This window comes from Mustela nivalis (assembly GCF_964662115.1).
Source record: "Mustela nivalis genome assembly, contig: HAP1_SCAFFOLD_2305, whole genome shotgun sequence".
Taxonomy (NCBI): domain Eukaryota; kingdom Metazoa; phylum Chordata; class Mammalia; order Carnivora; family Mustelidae; genus Mustela; species Mustela nivalis.
In genome coordinates, this window is record NW_028134360.1 from 45,522 (window position 1) to 60,550 (window position 15,029).

Consider the following 15,029-nt stretch of genomic DNA (forward strand, 5'->3'; position numbering starts at 1 on the left):
TAAAAAAATTTTTTTAAATCTTAAGGAAAAAAATAAAAGACCTCACTGGACAGATGGATTGGTTGGGGGTGGGGAGAGAAGGAGGGAAGAAAGGAGGATGGAAAGAAAGAACAAGGCTAAAGTTTCTCTTAAAAAATCAAAAGCTCTCTTACCCGATGGACAGACTGCAAAAGAACATCCCACACTTAGAGTCAGGTACAAGAAAGAAAAGATAATAGCCCTTCACAGGTTCAAAATTTTATCTGATCTGCAAATAGATCATGTTCCCATAAACAGCATTAATGAATACAAAAAGAATCTTTTTTGGCTGAACGTACTATTAGGTCAGTTTGCTTCAGACATTTTAATAAATCAAACTCTGGGGAGAAAACATACCGCCAAACATTCAAACTCATGAATTAGGAATTTAGGAGAATAATTCTAAAAGCTACCACAGATCTTCAAAATTTAAGATTCCTTGAGCGAAGATCACTTTACCTTGAAACTCTTCTTTGACTTGGTAATCCAACGAAGCTTAAGTTTTTCTGGTTGAAATCTAAGGGGAAAGAAATGATGTAACATTGAAATAACTATACAGTAAGTTAAAAAAAACTCCAATGGAAAACAAAATTCTCCAAAGCCCCTTTGAACATATCACTTAAGGAAAAGGAAACCATTAACCAGACAAGACATAAGAATACAAAAACAACACCTTTTAGGAATCAAATTCCACAACATGCATTTTACACAGGCAAAGTTTCCTCCCCTCTGAAATTTAGCCGACATAATTCTGCAGGTGGGGAGGGGGGAATCGGACATAGTTCAATGCTATCATTGAAATTTGTTATAGCTATAAGAATACTCAAAGCAATTAAATACTGAATAGCACAGTTATGTATTCAGGGGAAAAGACAAAAAAAAATTAAACAATTTCAGTCCAGATAAATAGAAATGATGAAACTCATCACTGCCTGATATATTCAAGATGCTTTTAAAAGAATGTGTGCATGGAGGGGTTGGTGAAGAGCCAGGGAACAGGTCCACTGTTTTTATTGCCTTCCTTAAGATCTAAATAATAACAAATCATCAAATTAACTATTTCTTTCTTTATTTTTGAAGACGGGATATGTATTATGTAAAGACAGGGGGTAATAATCCCATGCAGCAAAAAGACACATCCGGCTGGACCAGTTAATCAAAACCAGGCAGAGACAAATTTATACCAGTCTGATGGCAAGTAAGGTTTTACAACTTTTGGCACAGTAATTGTTTGTCCACCAAGAAAACCACAAGCAGACCACTTACACAGACTTCTAAGCAAGTGCCTTTTACTGTTTAATATTTGGGGGCAGAAGCCTGAGGAAAAGGAGGTACAAAATGCACCAGATGCTGACATGTCATTAGCCAGCAAAACCCATCCAGGAGCCTCCTGGCATTTGGAAATTCTGACCAACTAGAGAAATACAGTAAAATGAAAGGTATACGTCCAATTAAAGACCTGAGCTTTTTTCCTAATTATACAAATATCGTGTTATATATTAAAATTAAAAAAAGAGAGAGAGAGAGAGAACTCAGTTCAAAAAGCTAGCAAATGTTGTAGAAGAAAATTGGCGAAGCTAAGGCCTGTTCGAATCACCTCCTAAGAGTGCATCTGTGCTGAAAAAGACTTTGACACAGAGTGCCAGAATTTCACATGGGACAGTCAAAATAACTTCAGCATTTCAGCCCTATTCAATCAGTGATCGGAATCTGCGGGGCCACTCCGGGGGTTCCATGGAAAGCATGCATTTTCCTCTGCACTCAAAGGAAGCCACTACAAAAACAACATTTTGTTCCAAACAGTATCACATGAAGATTTCATAAAAAAGACAAACACCCCTGTCTACTGGAAATAATTTAGTATATATAGCCCTCGCTTTAGAAAACTATTTTAGCTAATGCACAGCACATCCAGAACAGGATTCAAAGTTTGGGCATTGGAACTGAATCTGCAATTTTTCCTGCATAAAGGCTTTTGTGGTTCAGCAGTATCTCTAACTTACAATAGGAGAAAAAAAAAAAAAAAGGAAAGAAAGAAAAAACAAAAAGCAACAACAACAACCAAACAAAAACCACCTCACATATTTCAGCCACAAAATAAGCTAATTTATAAATGCAATTAGATCTTTCAAGCGTCCTTTGAGGAAACGATAATGGGACACAGGAGAATACAAGGAAAGAAACGGAGGACACGAGGCATTCATCCTGTTACAAAATAAACCCACAAGTGCAATTCCTATTTTTCCTGCCTTACCTTGTTTCTCAGGGAACCTGAGAGCTCCCAGGCAGCCGGCAAGCTCTGGGTTTCTGAACATGTTGCACACAGAACGTTTAGTCACACAGTGCGATGCAGAGCCCAGGGCAACCGGCCGCGGCCTGCCGCCCGTCTAAGCAAAACTGGGTTGAGATTTTTCACAGCACAGGGCTGGAGCAATCAGGCCCTCGTGTCCTTGAAAGTATAGTAAACGCAGAGCAGGAGGCTGCAGGCTGGAACAGCTCAGACCCCGTAATCAGATTACAGGCAGAAATCAGGCCTGTGGCTGCCGAACCAGGCTGCTCTCCACCGATGGGCCATTCCTGATGTTGCCACTTCAAAGCAGGGGCCGAAGCCCAGCTTATGCTCCCGCCACACACACAATACTGCAGCCTAACCCCCACCATGGGGGAGTCCAAAACAACTCCTCCTCGCCCTAAAAATAAACAAAAAGGAGCCATACAGAGACTCCTGATGTACTGGGAAGCGGGGAAGCCGCCTAACGATTCCCAGGCTGCTCCGAGTCTGGCTTTGGCGAAGTTAAATGAAATATTTCACCTAACGGGGAGCCAAAACCCCATCGTTAAGAGTTAAGATTTATGAACAACATATGAGCGAAATTGTGGGAAAAGAAAAGGCAGATATTACTGGAGGCTCAAAAATTTTAATTTGAGACAGAGGCTCTCCGGTTAGGCCTTACCTCTTGGGTTGCCCCCTTTTTATTCCTTTATTTCTTAGAGGGACTTCATTTTTATAAAGCAGGTCCGGGTTTACTACAAGATGGAGGGGAAGGCTCCCTAAAAATCCTCTGTGCTCTGCCTACTCGCCCCCCCACCTGCTCCCCCCACAACTACTGCTCTTCTTCCATCTCCCTTGTTGCGCCTCTCCTAGAATGTCACATAGCTGGAGTCACATAGCATGTGGCCTTTTCCGATGGGCTTCTTTCACTGGTAATATGCACCAAAGGGTCCTCCATGTCTTTTCCTGGCTTGACAGCTCATGCCTTGTCAGTGGTGAATAATATTCCACTGTCTGCGCAGACCATAGTCTGTTTACCACTGCCGAATGCTTGCTTCCTTGTTTGGGCAACTATGAAGGAAGCCGCCATAAACATCCATGTGCAGGTTTCTGCAGGGACAGAAGTCTTCAGCTCCTCTGGGTAAAGACCAGCTCCTTTGGGTCAAGTCAGGATGCGTGATAGCCGCATCATATGGCAAATAAGTTTAGTTATGCAAGGAAGGGCCAAATGGTCTTGGAAAGTGGCTGTATCATTTTGCATTCTCACCAGCAATGTATGAAAGTTCATGCTGTTCCACATCTTTGCCAGCATTTGGTGACGTCCATGTTGGGGACTTTTGTCATTCTGATAGATGCACAGTGGTACTTTATGGTTCTGAGTTTCCCTGATGACTTATGACATGGAACATCTTGTCTTACGCTTATTTGCCATCTGTGTATCTTCTCTGGTGAGGTGTCTACTAAGAGCTTTGGCCCATTTTTTTACTCCGTTGTTTCCATTGTTGAGTTTTAAGAATTCTTTGTATATTTTGGATAATAGTCCTTTATCAGATGTGTCTTTTGCAAATATTTTTGCCCAGCCTGTGGGTTTTCTAATTCTCTTGAAATCATCTTTTGCAGGAGTTTTATAGTTTTAAGAAGGAACCACCTTGTCATTTCTTTCTTCCATGGATTGTGCCTTTGGTGTCTTAACTAAAAAGGCATCACTGGGGGTGCTTGGGTGGCTCAGTCTGTTAAAAGTCTGACTCTTGATTTCCGCTCAGGTCATGATCTCAGGGCTGTGAGATCAAGCACCACGTTGAGCTCCATGCCGAGTGTAGAGCCTGCTTGAAATTCTCTCTCCCTCTCCCTCCACCACTTCACCCCCTCTCCCTGCTCATGCTCTTTCTCTCTAAAAAGTAAATAAATAAAAATAAAGAGGCATTGCCATTCCCAAGGTCATCTGGGCCTTCTCCTATGTCCTCACCTAGGTAGTGTACAGTTTTGTGTTTTACATTCAGGTTTAGGATCCATTTGGAACTAAGTTTTGTGAAGGGTATAAGGTCTGTGTCTAGATTCATTTTTTTTTTTCATGTAGCCATCGAGTTGTTCCGGCAGCATTTGTGGAAGAGACTATCTTTGCTCCCTTGCATTGCCTGAGGGTCTCTACTCCCTATAGAGAGCCCGACTCCCTGTACTGGCCTGTCTGTGTCTCTCATCTCTGGAGCGGTGGTTTGCCCTGGGACCGCCTAAGGATCCAAGAAGAGTTGTTGATCTCGGTCCTTACAGCTTCTTTCTTGTTGTTGGGATAAAGCGGGACTTCCCAAGCTTTTTACATTCAAGACTGGAAACCCTGGAGTCCCCCCGCTTATGTTTAACTACAACATGAAGGCAGTGAGGCCAAGCAGTAACAATGTAATTCCAAGAAAAATATGCAATGATTGGAGGTCGGCAATTTTACAGCTAAAAGGAGCATTAAAGGGAACCTTAAAAAATGGTCTCATTTACAAGATGAGGAAACAGGGCTAGAGGAGTAACTTGCTCATGTGCAGACACTCGGTTCGTGATGGAGCCATAGGATCTGGGGAAGGTGGTGGGCTCCAGACCATGATTCGCCCCATTCACCCACAGGGAGGCAGGGACTGTGAGTATGTCCATCTTTGAGCTGGGGCACAGCAGGCTCCCAGAGAATGTGTGCTGAGTGCCCATATGAAATCATGCAATAATCTTTCCTGAAGGCTCGAGGTCACACTCTGAAATGACTTTCATTGACTTTATGTCCTGATTTCAAACCAAATGGACTTAAACGGATCTCCAAACTACAAACATAACTTGAAAAGGAAGAAATTAACCAAAGTGCTCCCACAGAAGGTACCCCAGCACTGGTTACTCCGTGGGTCCGCGATGGCATCTGACGTTCTCTCTATACAGCTGGTCACTACAACTCTGATGAAGCTGGGGAGAAATAGGGCAAATGGGGCAGTTTACAAAAACTCAGCAAGGAACAACATACGGAGCTGTTGGCAACTGTAGTGGACATTTTATTGTCAGGTCCAGACTAACTGGGAAAGAAGAAGGAAGTGTCAGAAGGCGAAGAGAAAGGGAGGAAATTGCCCAAGCAACGGATGCTGGAAATGAATAATTACAGGAGATGAAATAATATTTATATTTACAAATAATCTTTATAAAGAATTTAGTTTATAAAACACAGTGTCACCTGCTCATAACCATTTCTATTCCTGAAAACTACTCTTCTTGGAGAATAGTTCAATAGAATTATCCTAAGTATATCTAAATGTTTATTTTTAATTGTTACTGAGAAACATCTCTAGTTTGAGTTTTTAAGATGAATTCTGATAGCAACTAAAAAGAATTTGGATATTCTCTATAAGCTGGTAATGGAATCTAACCAGAACTATTTGCATTGCTCACCCATTATGGAAAAAAAGCAAACAGATTTAAATATGGCTTCACTGTTGAAAAGAAAAAGCATAGCGTTCTTTAATAAATTACGGATATATAAGTTAATTTCTTATTTAATTATCCCAACCCCATGAGATCATAAAGATGAAAGAAATCTGTATTTTATCAGTAGAAAATATGAGGCTTTTAAGTCTACTCTCCAATAATTAGAAATAATAACAATAAATAATTTTATTTTAAGGTGGCTCATTCACACTGAAGAGCGACCAAAACAGACAGACATTTCCTCACATCGTTCTGTAGGTTAGCATGTTTTATTTCTCTGCAGAGAAAATTCTAAGTTGTGGTTGTGATGTTCTTAAATTTCAGGGAGAAGATAGTTCAATTTAAAGCAGAGATACTGTCGTACTCGCTGTCCAACATCACTTAACCACCAGCTCAGTGCAAAGAAAGGAGATACACTAGAGGCACAAAATTCTCTGCTACTGTGTCCAGTTAGAAACACAGATCTTTTCCATTTTCAAAGCACCATAGCCTTCTCAATGCTCAGAACTAATGTTTCATGGAAGTATTTTATGGAATGTTTTTGAACTTTCGATCTTGAAATTAAAAAGAAAGCAAAGGTTTACATTTCCTCTAGATGGGCACACAAAAAAATGCTTCAGTGGAAGGAACATAAATGTGTGAATGGGAGGGCAAGAGGAAGGTCACTGTCATGGGCATGTCAATGTCATGATCTGTGGGTGGTGGATGACCAAGAAGGATCTATGAATGGACCACGGAGATGCTGACATCCCAAAGTGAAATCACTCGGACAACCGCATCAGGTCGTGGTAAATCCAAAGCCATGGACTTTGGGAAAACGAGAGGAAGGGGCCTTTCTGATCACCTGGTCTTCATTTTACTAAGAGTTGGACAACCTCCCCCAACAAGGTCACAGAGCATATGGCGTGGCAGTGCCAGGCTAGAAATAAACTCACATTCTCTCGCTCTCCCCAGGACAACTCCCACATTCCTGATCAGTCTGGACACAAACTAACAGGGGCCATTGCTGTATATGTGTCCTGGCTTGTTGTCATAGGGTCCCAGCCCTCTGACCTGTGTTGGTTTCATCGGTAAAGAGGACAATCTGGCCCTGGAAGGAGTCAAGTCAACTTCTTACAAATCTCATAGGACTCCTTCATCTGGTTTTTGTTCCCGAGATGCTCCTCAAACCAAAGATGGTTCTACATGTTCCTCAAACCCTCAGTGACTTTAGACAGAAGTGAATAGGACATATCTAAGGTCCTCAGGCAAAGACAGAAATCGGGGCCTTTTGGTGGGGGAAGGGAATTATGGAAAAAAGAAAGCAATTTACAATTCTTCCTTCCCTTTCCAAGGTCTCCACCTTATCGGAGATAGACAAGATAAGGATGTTACTATCAACTTTTAAGAATGTATAAAGCAATGGCTCAGTAATTCCACTTCTAGAAAGGTACTAAGGAAATTACTTTGAATGAGTACAAGGATGTTTACCACAGTTTTGTTTATAAATGTATAAAAATGGAAAGAGTCTACATAAAGAAACATACAGAAGAATGGGAAAATTATACATGAAAACCAGGTTGGAAACTTACTTGATGATTTGAAAAAATTTTCATGATGTATTAGAGATAGACACCCGCCTTATCAGAAAGACAGTAAGTAAACAGACCAAAACATTATTATCTCGCTACCCAGACATAACTCTGTTCATGTTTTTCCTCCTTTATTCAAAGTTCCAACAATAAGCATGAATTACTTCTACGGTTACCAAAACAGTTAACTACAAATAAAGACAAAGGTAATAGATTCTTTTAAAATCCCAAGGTTTAGATTTGGCCTAAACATCCAGGAGAAAACCATGAATGGAATTGTGTCTGTTGGCCTATACACAACATCAACCAACCTTTCTCCCCTGAACGTACGCATTTCTTGGCTATAGGGGCATTGGCCCAGAAAATCACCAAAGCTCTTGATAACGTGCAGCCCAGTGTTTCTCAAACTCCACTCCGCATGGGCCACAATCACCTGGAAGTTCTGGGCTAACTTCCCCTGCCAACCAAGAGTGAACTCACCTGTTAAATCCCTTCCATAGATTTTCTTCTCTCTCAGCATCTCTCTATTACCAAGTACACTTTTCCTGCTCAAAAGCCATGTCTTTTGGAACTACCAAGCTTGTGGGGCAACACCTGAGACACATTCCTAGCACAGTGCCTGGCTCAGAACAATGAACTATTAAATACTGGAGGAATGAGTGAAAGAAGCAAGCAAGCAGACCAGCAGTGGGCTCACTTCCGCTCTTCCTCATTCCTAGATTCTGGCTCATTCTCAGCCAACTCTATTTCTTTTCTAGGAGGCATAAAGCAGAAGTACTACCACTCCTTCCTAAACTTGACACAGGATCCTAGGAATGTTTTCTTGTCTTTCCTACACGGTGAAGCAAGGATATGGCACCTAAGTATTTGTGTACAGGGAGAAACAGGAAGAAATGCTAAAGATGTGCCAGGGGTATGAACTAATGGGAAAAATGGGAGTGGATTTCTGCAGTCCGGCTGTGGACAATGTCAGTGTGAGTCCAGGTAAGAAGGGTCACTTCCTGAAGGGGCAAGGTCAACAGGTAAGGCATCAGATGACAAAGGGTCAAGGTATTAACTCCTCAGGGACTGTGGTTCATAGCTGTTCACAGGATTACACTGAGGCTTTATGGAGGGGCCACTGTCTGTGACCCGACTCCTGTCTGCTGTCTGGCTGACATTTATGTACCCATGCCACGTGAGAGGAAGCTGTCCTCTGGGAGTCATCATCATAGAGGAGAAAATGGGAACAAAGCCAAATGAAAAGGAAAACAGCCTAATACCTGCACATTTTCTACCACATCTACTGTGATGATTTAAAGAAGAGCATAGAACTGGGTCCCTTACTGACCTTTCACCAAGAGGGGGGACACAATGCTAAGTGCTCTGGAGCATTAAATTCATTCAGTTCTCTCCAGCATCTTCAGAGAGATGCTGCTACCATCCCCATTGGCAGATGAGAAAACGGAGATACTGGGTGTTCTAGGATAAATCCTTGGGCTGCTTAAAATGTAGCTCTCTAAAGGCAGAAAGACCACTTCCTGATCAATTAAAATGAAATCAAAGAGGTAAATATGAAGGTGAGGCCATGATTAAATCAGGAATATACAGCTGACCGTTGAACCACGAAGGGGCTGGGGCACCGCCCCCTGCACCGTTGAAAATCGGAGTAGAATTTTGACTCTCCCAAAGCTGAACTGAAAATAGCCCGTTGATCGAAAGCCTTACCAAGAGCATACAGTCGATTAACGATATTTAGTATGTGTATTATAACCTGTATTCTTATAATCAACTAAGTAAAGACAATGTTCTTAAAATCTTAAGGAAAATAAAAAATACATTTACAATTGCCGTCCTGTATTTATTAGAAAAAAAAAATCCACAGAGACATCAACCTGCTCTTGTTGAAACCCGTGTTGTTCGAGGGCCAACTGTGTGGGGAACAGCTCTGAGAACCGGAGGGCATCCTCCAATCCCTGCGTGGATCTTCATATGGGAAAGAGATGCGGGTGTGTGTGACACTCCCTCCTCCCAGGCCTGCCGCCTCCTCACTGGGCTCCCTGGATAGTGCCTGAAGCCTCCCAGTCCATAGGAAAGAGAGAGGACATTGACACGTGCAACACCTGACTACATCCTGTTGTGAGTTACTGATACATTTCAATGATTTTAACAAGTGCCGCAGAACCACTGTAATGAAATCTACTATAAGCTACTACAGGCCACGACTGAAAATTCCAAAGCGAGGGCTGTGTTTTTATAGCCTAGTAAAGTAGGGGTATTTTGTATGCTAGAAGCAGCTGGAAATGGTATTCACATTTTCTGGGGTGGATTTTATTTCTGTGTGCAGACTCTGAATGTGGGCAGAACTGCCTGGGGAGGGAGTCCCACCAGTAGGAAGCCTGGTGAGTCCTTTTTGCTTCCCTTTTATCACAAACTGGTTTATTCAGATATTCCAGATTCCTTATTTAGAGTAATTCTCCTCCCGTGTGCGTTGTAAATGTTTTGTGAATTTGGGTTTGTGGTAATAATTAGAAGTCTCAAATAAAATTTTGTGTTACAGGATTTGTTATGGTAATTTTAAACAGGCCAAGTATGTAGCCATGAAAAGACATAAGTACTATCAATGATAAGAAATATTGTAACTCAGACATTTCTGTATTAGATGTGTTGAAAGAACCATGCCCATCTTGCCATAGGAAAGATCTTAAAAAAAAAAAAAAAAAAAAAAAGGCTTACTACAAACCCTAAGGACTTATTAATGTCTTTAAATGTCCAAAAGAAGAATGTTAACATATGAAGTGAAAATTATCTCTAATCATTTTAGCTTCTGGCCAGTTCTGAATCTGTAGCTAATGATTCTTGGGGAAAATAACCCAGGTAGCTTGCAGAAGGAGAGGACAGTCAACCATTTCTCAGAGCAGGAAAAAAACAAAACAAAACAAAACAAAGGTCACTTTCACATTAAAATATACACTGAAATATACCTACAATGGACTACTATTCAGCCTTAAGGATTGGCATTCTGACACTTATAACAATATGGATGAACCCTGAAGACATTATGTTCAATGACTAAGCCAGAGACACAAAGGACAAATACTGCGTGATTTCACATATAGGAGGTATGTTGAGGAGTGAAATTCACAGCGACAGAAAGCAGAACAGTAGTTACCAGGAGCTGGGGAGCAGGGGGAATGGGGAGCTACTGCAGAATGGGAACAGAGTTTTAGTTGGAGGACATGAGAAAGTTCTGGAAGGTGGATGTTGAGGTCTGTTGGAAACTAATGTTAATGTACTTAATGCATTTAAAAATGGTTACAATGGTATTATATTTTAGCACATTTTTTAAAAAATAAAGTACACTAAAGGTAAAGCACAAAGTGACACAAGTTACAGGCATGTGCTGGGAATCCGGGCACAGGTCTCCTGACAGGCGCTGGACCAAAGGCAGATGCTGGCTTGCACGCGCCCACTACTCCCTTCCAGGTCAAGGAGGCGCCAAGAACATTTCTGACCTAATCGATGACCAATACACTAAGGGTCCTTCAACAATGATCTGACAAATAAGTAATATACTTAGATATTTAGTGTGTAAAATCTGAAACGGCATGGGGTGCAGAACACTGTTCTTGAGAGCTGCAGGGGTCCAAGCCCCACTGGGCTCGTTCACAGAGGGCAGAACCCCAGCTGAGGAGAAGGGGGGCTAGCATAATTCCACTTGTCCAGAGAGCGTGCACAAGGCTTCTGCCAACTCCAGTCATTCAATACTCACTATTTGATGGTTTTAACATGAACAGAAAGCAAGGAAATACTGAATCATCAGATATGAGAATGTTTTATGAGTCTAAAAATCCAGATGGTAGACCAGTAAATGTATAATATTACTGTTGATACCTCATAGATTATAGCCTTTCCACAGCTATGCTTGAACGATTGGAAAGGGCTTTGAATAAAATAATTTCTGGCCTTCCTTGTCCTCAGAAAAGCATCTTCATAAGAAGGAGAGGACAGTCAACCCCCACCTCACAAAACTAATTTGTACGGAAACTTAAGAAAAATCCAGCAACCTGCCTCCCCAGCATCTCCACTGTTTGTGAGAGATGTAGGTTAGCTGGTACCCAGGACCTTCACTAGAGTCTCAGAGCTGGTCCCCCGTGCATTTGCTGACTGATGAGGGGTTGGGGGGTGGATGTTGCTAAGATTAGACATGTTCTCAAGAGCTTTCTCCATGTGCAGGGATCTCCAGGAAAGCAATCTGTACTCAAAGACCGAATAGCACAGGAAGGTTATGACATGGAAGTTGAAGATACATTCTACTCTACTTGAAATGATGAAAGATAAACGCACACTTATGAGTCATTTTAACATCTGATAAAAAGGCAAATGATAGCAAAGTTTGGTGCCCCTCAGAGTCACGTGGGGTGCTTGTTAAAAATGAAGGTCCCCCTACCCCAGATAAGGATATGCTCCCAAAAGTAAGAAATCATGAGTATAAGCCATTTAAGATGATGTCTGGGAAGAAGCAGGAAAATCAAACCAAATGGATGAGTTTAATGAAGGAAGGCTTCCTGGAGGAGGTGATGGTGAGCCTAGTGGGGAATGGAGGAAAGGATGGGTAGGAAGAAAGGGTCATGTGAGTGTGACAGATTGGAGGAGAGCAATGCTTTACTAAAGGAGGTGTGAGCTGGAACGGTGGTCCACATTCAGGAGAAATGGGAGAGGCCAGGCCATGCAAAAGTGGGAAGGCATGTATCTACCAGAACACGGAGATTCACCTGCTATGAAGAAAATGAAACCCAGTACTGAAGTCCAAACAGAAGAAGGAATTTCAGATTCTCTCATGCCTTGACATCACACTCAAACAGTGTACTGTATGGTTTTTAGGCGGCGAGAAAAGTTTTCAGGAGCACAGATGTACTAGCCCAGTCGCTTTCTCTATATGGCTTGCATGCCTCTTACCCTTAAACAGGATGGCAGACAGCAAAATAAAAAAGCTTTAAAAGGGCAGCCTCTTTGATAAACTCATTACTGTGATCCCTCCACAGGTCACAGCCCCAGCCACGGCTGGCCACATCGCTGCTGGGCTTTGGTCTCTGTCACCAGACACGACTGGCTGACCAGCACATCAGACACCCGAAGCCAGTGAGACAGACTGACTGCCCGGGATGTAAGTTACAGGGCAGTTCAGTGTTAAGAGTAAGAATGTCATCTGAAAGCTGATATTTCTCGTTATCTGCCTGGAATTTCCAGTTAGATGCTCAGCCAGGGACCTGAACCCAATATGCAAAAGACGAATGTCAGAGATTTTGCCCCTCCCTCCTCACTCCTTGCCCCAGAGCTCTTCTTGCAGAAGCTGTTCCTTCCTACCCAACAGGATTCACCAAGCAACTACCAGAGGTCAGGAACCAGGGGGGCTGGAACACTGAAAGGACTGCCCGCCCCCGAGGAGTTCACAGTCTAGTTGAAGAGACTGACTAAAGGATGCAGAACTGGTTTTGACCCCTTCGGTCCTCTTATACCTTGTTCTCCCTGACCCTTTTGAAGTTTCCCTACCTCTTCTTTTATTCCTGTCAAGTGCATCTGTTTGTCTTCCCCATATACAATCGGTTCTTCCCGGGGATCATGAGAGACTGTGCCCTCCAGCCCCAGAACGACCAGGGGCCCAGCAGCGCGGGGCAAACAGTCAGGACAACCGCAAGTCCCCACTTCCCAGAACAGAGAACACGCCGTGCTTCCTTCACATTCGGACCTTCAAACACCCAGCGGACCTTCAAACACCCAGCGACAGCAGCAGAGGCATTTTAACTGTGGACAATGTGGAAGTTAAGTATGTAAACTGTGGACTCCTAGTCATGTAAATCATGTGATTTACATATTGATCTGGAGTCAAGCAGTCATCATTGCTCCATTGTAGCTAATCACTCATTAAAGTAATTATGGAATCATCAAAACAACTGATAATTCGTGGGAGTCTGTGACCCTTCCCCTTAAAAAGGCAGCTCTTTTAACTTCCCAGGAACAGGGACTATACCTTTAAGCCAAATCATTGCTTATCAGTAACGTTTTATATACATATATATATTTATATTTATATTTATATTTATATTTATATTTAAAAACAAAACTGGAAAACTCAGTGCCCACCTAATAGAATCTTAACTTCCTCATTCCAGACACCTCGAAGTAAAAAATTCAAGCAATAGTTTTGGAATTTACAATGCGGTAGACTTTGTGTCTTCTCATTCCGGGACTCCAAGTTTATTCTAACAAGAAGTCTCTTCCATCCCCTGACATCTTTGTGATGCAGAAAGAAAATGTACCCCGCCTCCAGAGAGTTCTCTGCTCTTTCCTGTCCTGCACACAATATTTTTCTCTTTATAATTCGACGTGCAGCAATGTTCCCTCCAGCCAACATACTTTGCACAGAGTTTCAGGAGTTTTCTAAAGTCCTAGGGGAGCTCGGCACCGAGCTAACAAATTCCTTTTTGTACAGGTCAAAGGTACATGTGTTAAGAACCAGTAACCCCAAGTTACAGCCCATGCCATGGGATGCCATTAGCCAAGCTGGTCAAGGAAGATGGAAACAGATATTTAAAACAAACAAAAAAAGGATTTCTTTAACAGGAGGGGTAAGACCCACCCTTTCCCTGAATGATAAGTAGCCGACAGGAGTCAATCAAAGGAAGACAATGAGGTGAAAACAGGGCCCAGCAGGAGGGCACCTGTCCACTCCCCTAGGGTCCACCCTAACCCTGGGGATGGGGGGGCTGTCTGGTGGCAAAAAGAATTGGATAGCTTTGCTGCTAGGAGATTTCTGGGGTAAGAGGAGAGCCTCAGGGTGACCTGGCACTTAGAAGGAGCTGCACTTGCTCTTTCCATCTCAGTAGGCTGTTCAGAGCCTGCCCCAGAAATGAAGAAGAAATCACTTAGACAAGGGGGTGCCAGGGTAGCTTAGTCAGTCGGGCAGCCAGCTCTTGATCTCAACTCAGGTCAGGTCTCAGGGTCCTAGGATCGAGCCCTATGTCAGCCTCCATGGTCGGCAGAAGTCTGAAATTCTCTCTCCCTCTGTCCCTGCACACTAATAAATAAATAAATCTTGGAAGGGAGGGAGGGAGGAGGGAATCACTTAGAGAAGTGACATGAACTTGAAGTGTCCCCGTGCCATGGAATTAATTCAGGCTCCTTCTCCGTGTGTTCTGTGTCTCACGTGCGGCTTTGGTTCATGAGCCATGACTGATCATTGCAAGAATTTGAGAAGTCCAAACAAAAATTTTGGTCCAGAGAAGTGCCATCCTCCCTAGTTTCCAGCCACTGCATCAATTTTGAAAAAACACAGACAAGAAAAGAGGAATTCTGCCTTAAAGACTCACTCGCGAAGATATTTCCCTCAGATGCAAGGTTTTTGGCTATTAACCACCAACACCGAGGAGACCTTATTGCTGAAGAGAACAATAAAGCAGATGCCATAACGTAATGAATGTAATTTCAGAAGAGAAGTTTAGGGGTGCCTGGGTGGCTCAATGGGTTAAAGCCTCTGCCTTCGGCTCAGGTCATGATCTCAGGGTCCTGGGATCAAGCCCCGCATCAGGCTCTCTGCTCAGCGGGGAGCCTGCTTCCTCCTTTCTCTCTGCCTGCCTCTCTGACTTCTTGTGATCTCTGTCTGTCAAGTAAATAAATAAAATCTTCAAAAAAGAAAAAAAGAAGAAGAAGAGAAGTTTAAAATGGAGAGGTCATTTTGCCCT

At 42.7% G+C, this 15,029-nt stretch overlaps 1 pseudogene across 1 annotated transcript in view; it reads right to left on the minus strand.

Annotated features, from left to right (window-relative positions):
* The window catches only part of LOC309858394 (supervillin-like), a 41,737-nt pseudogene extending 39,337 nt beyond the window's left edge, over window positions 1-2,400 (minus strand). Inside the window, exons 1-2 of the transcript XR_014316646.1 lie at window positions 2,273-2,400; window positions 478-535 (exon numbers count right to left, since the gene is read on the minus strand). The product of XR_014316646.1 is annotated as a supervillin-like (transcript). The remainder of the gene's footprint in view (window positions 1-477; window positions 536-2,272) is intronic.
* Window positions 2,401-15,029: the final 12,629 nt, after the last annotated feature.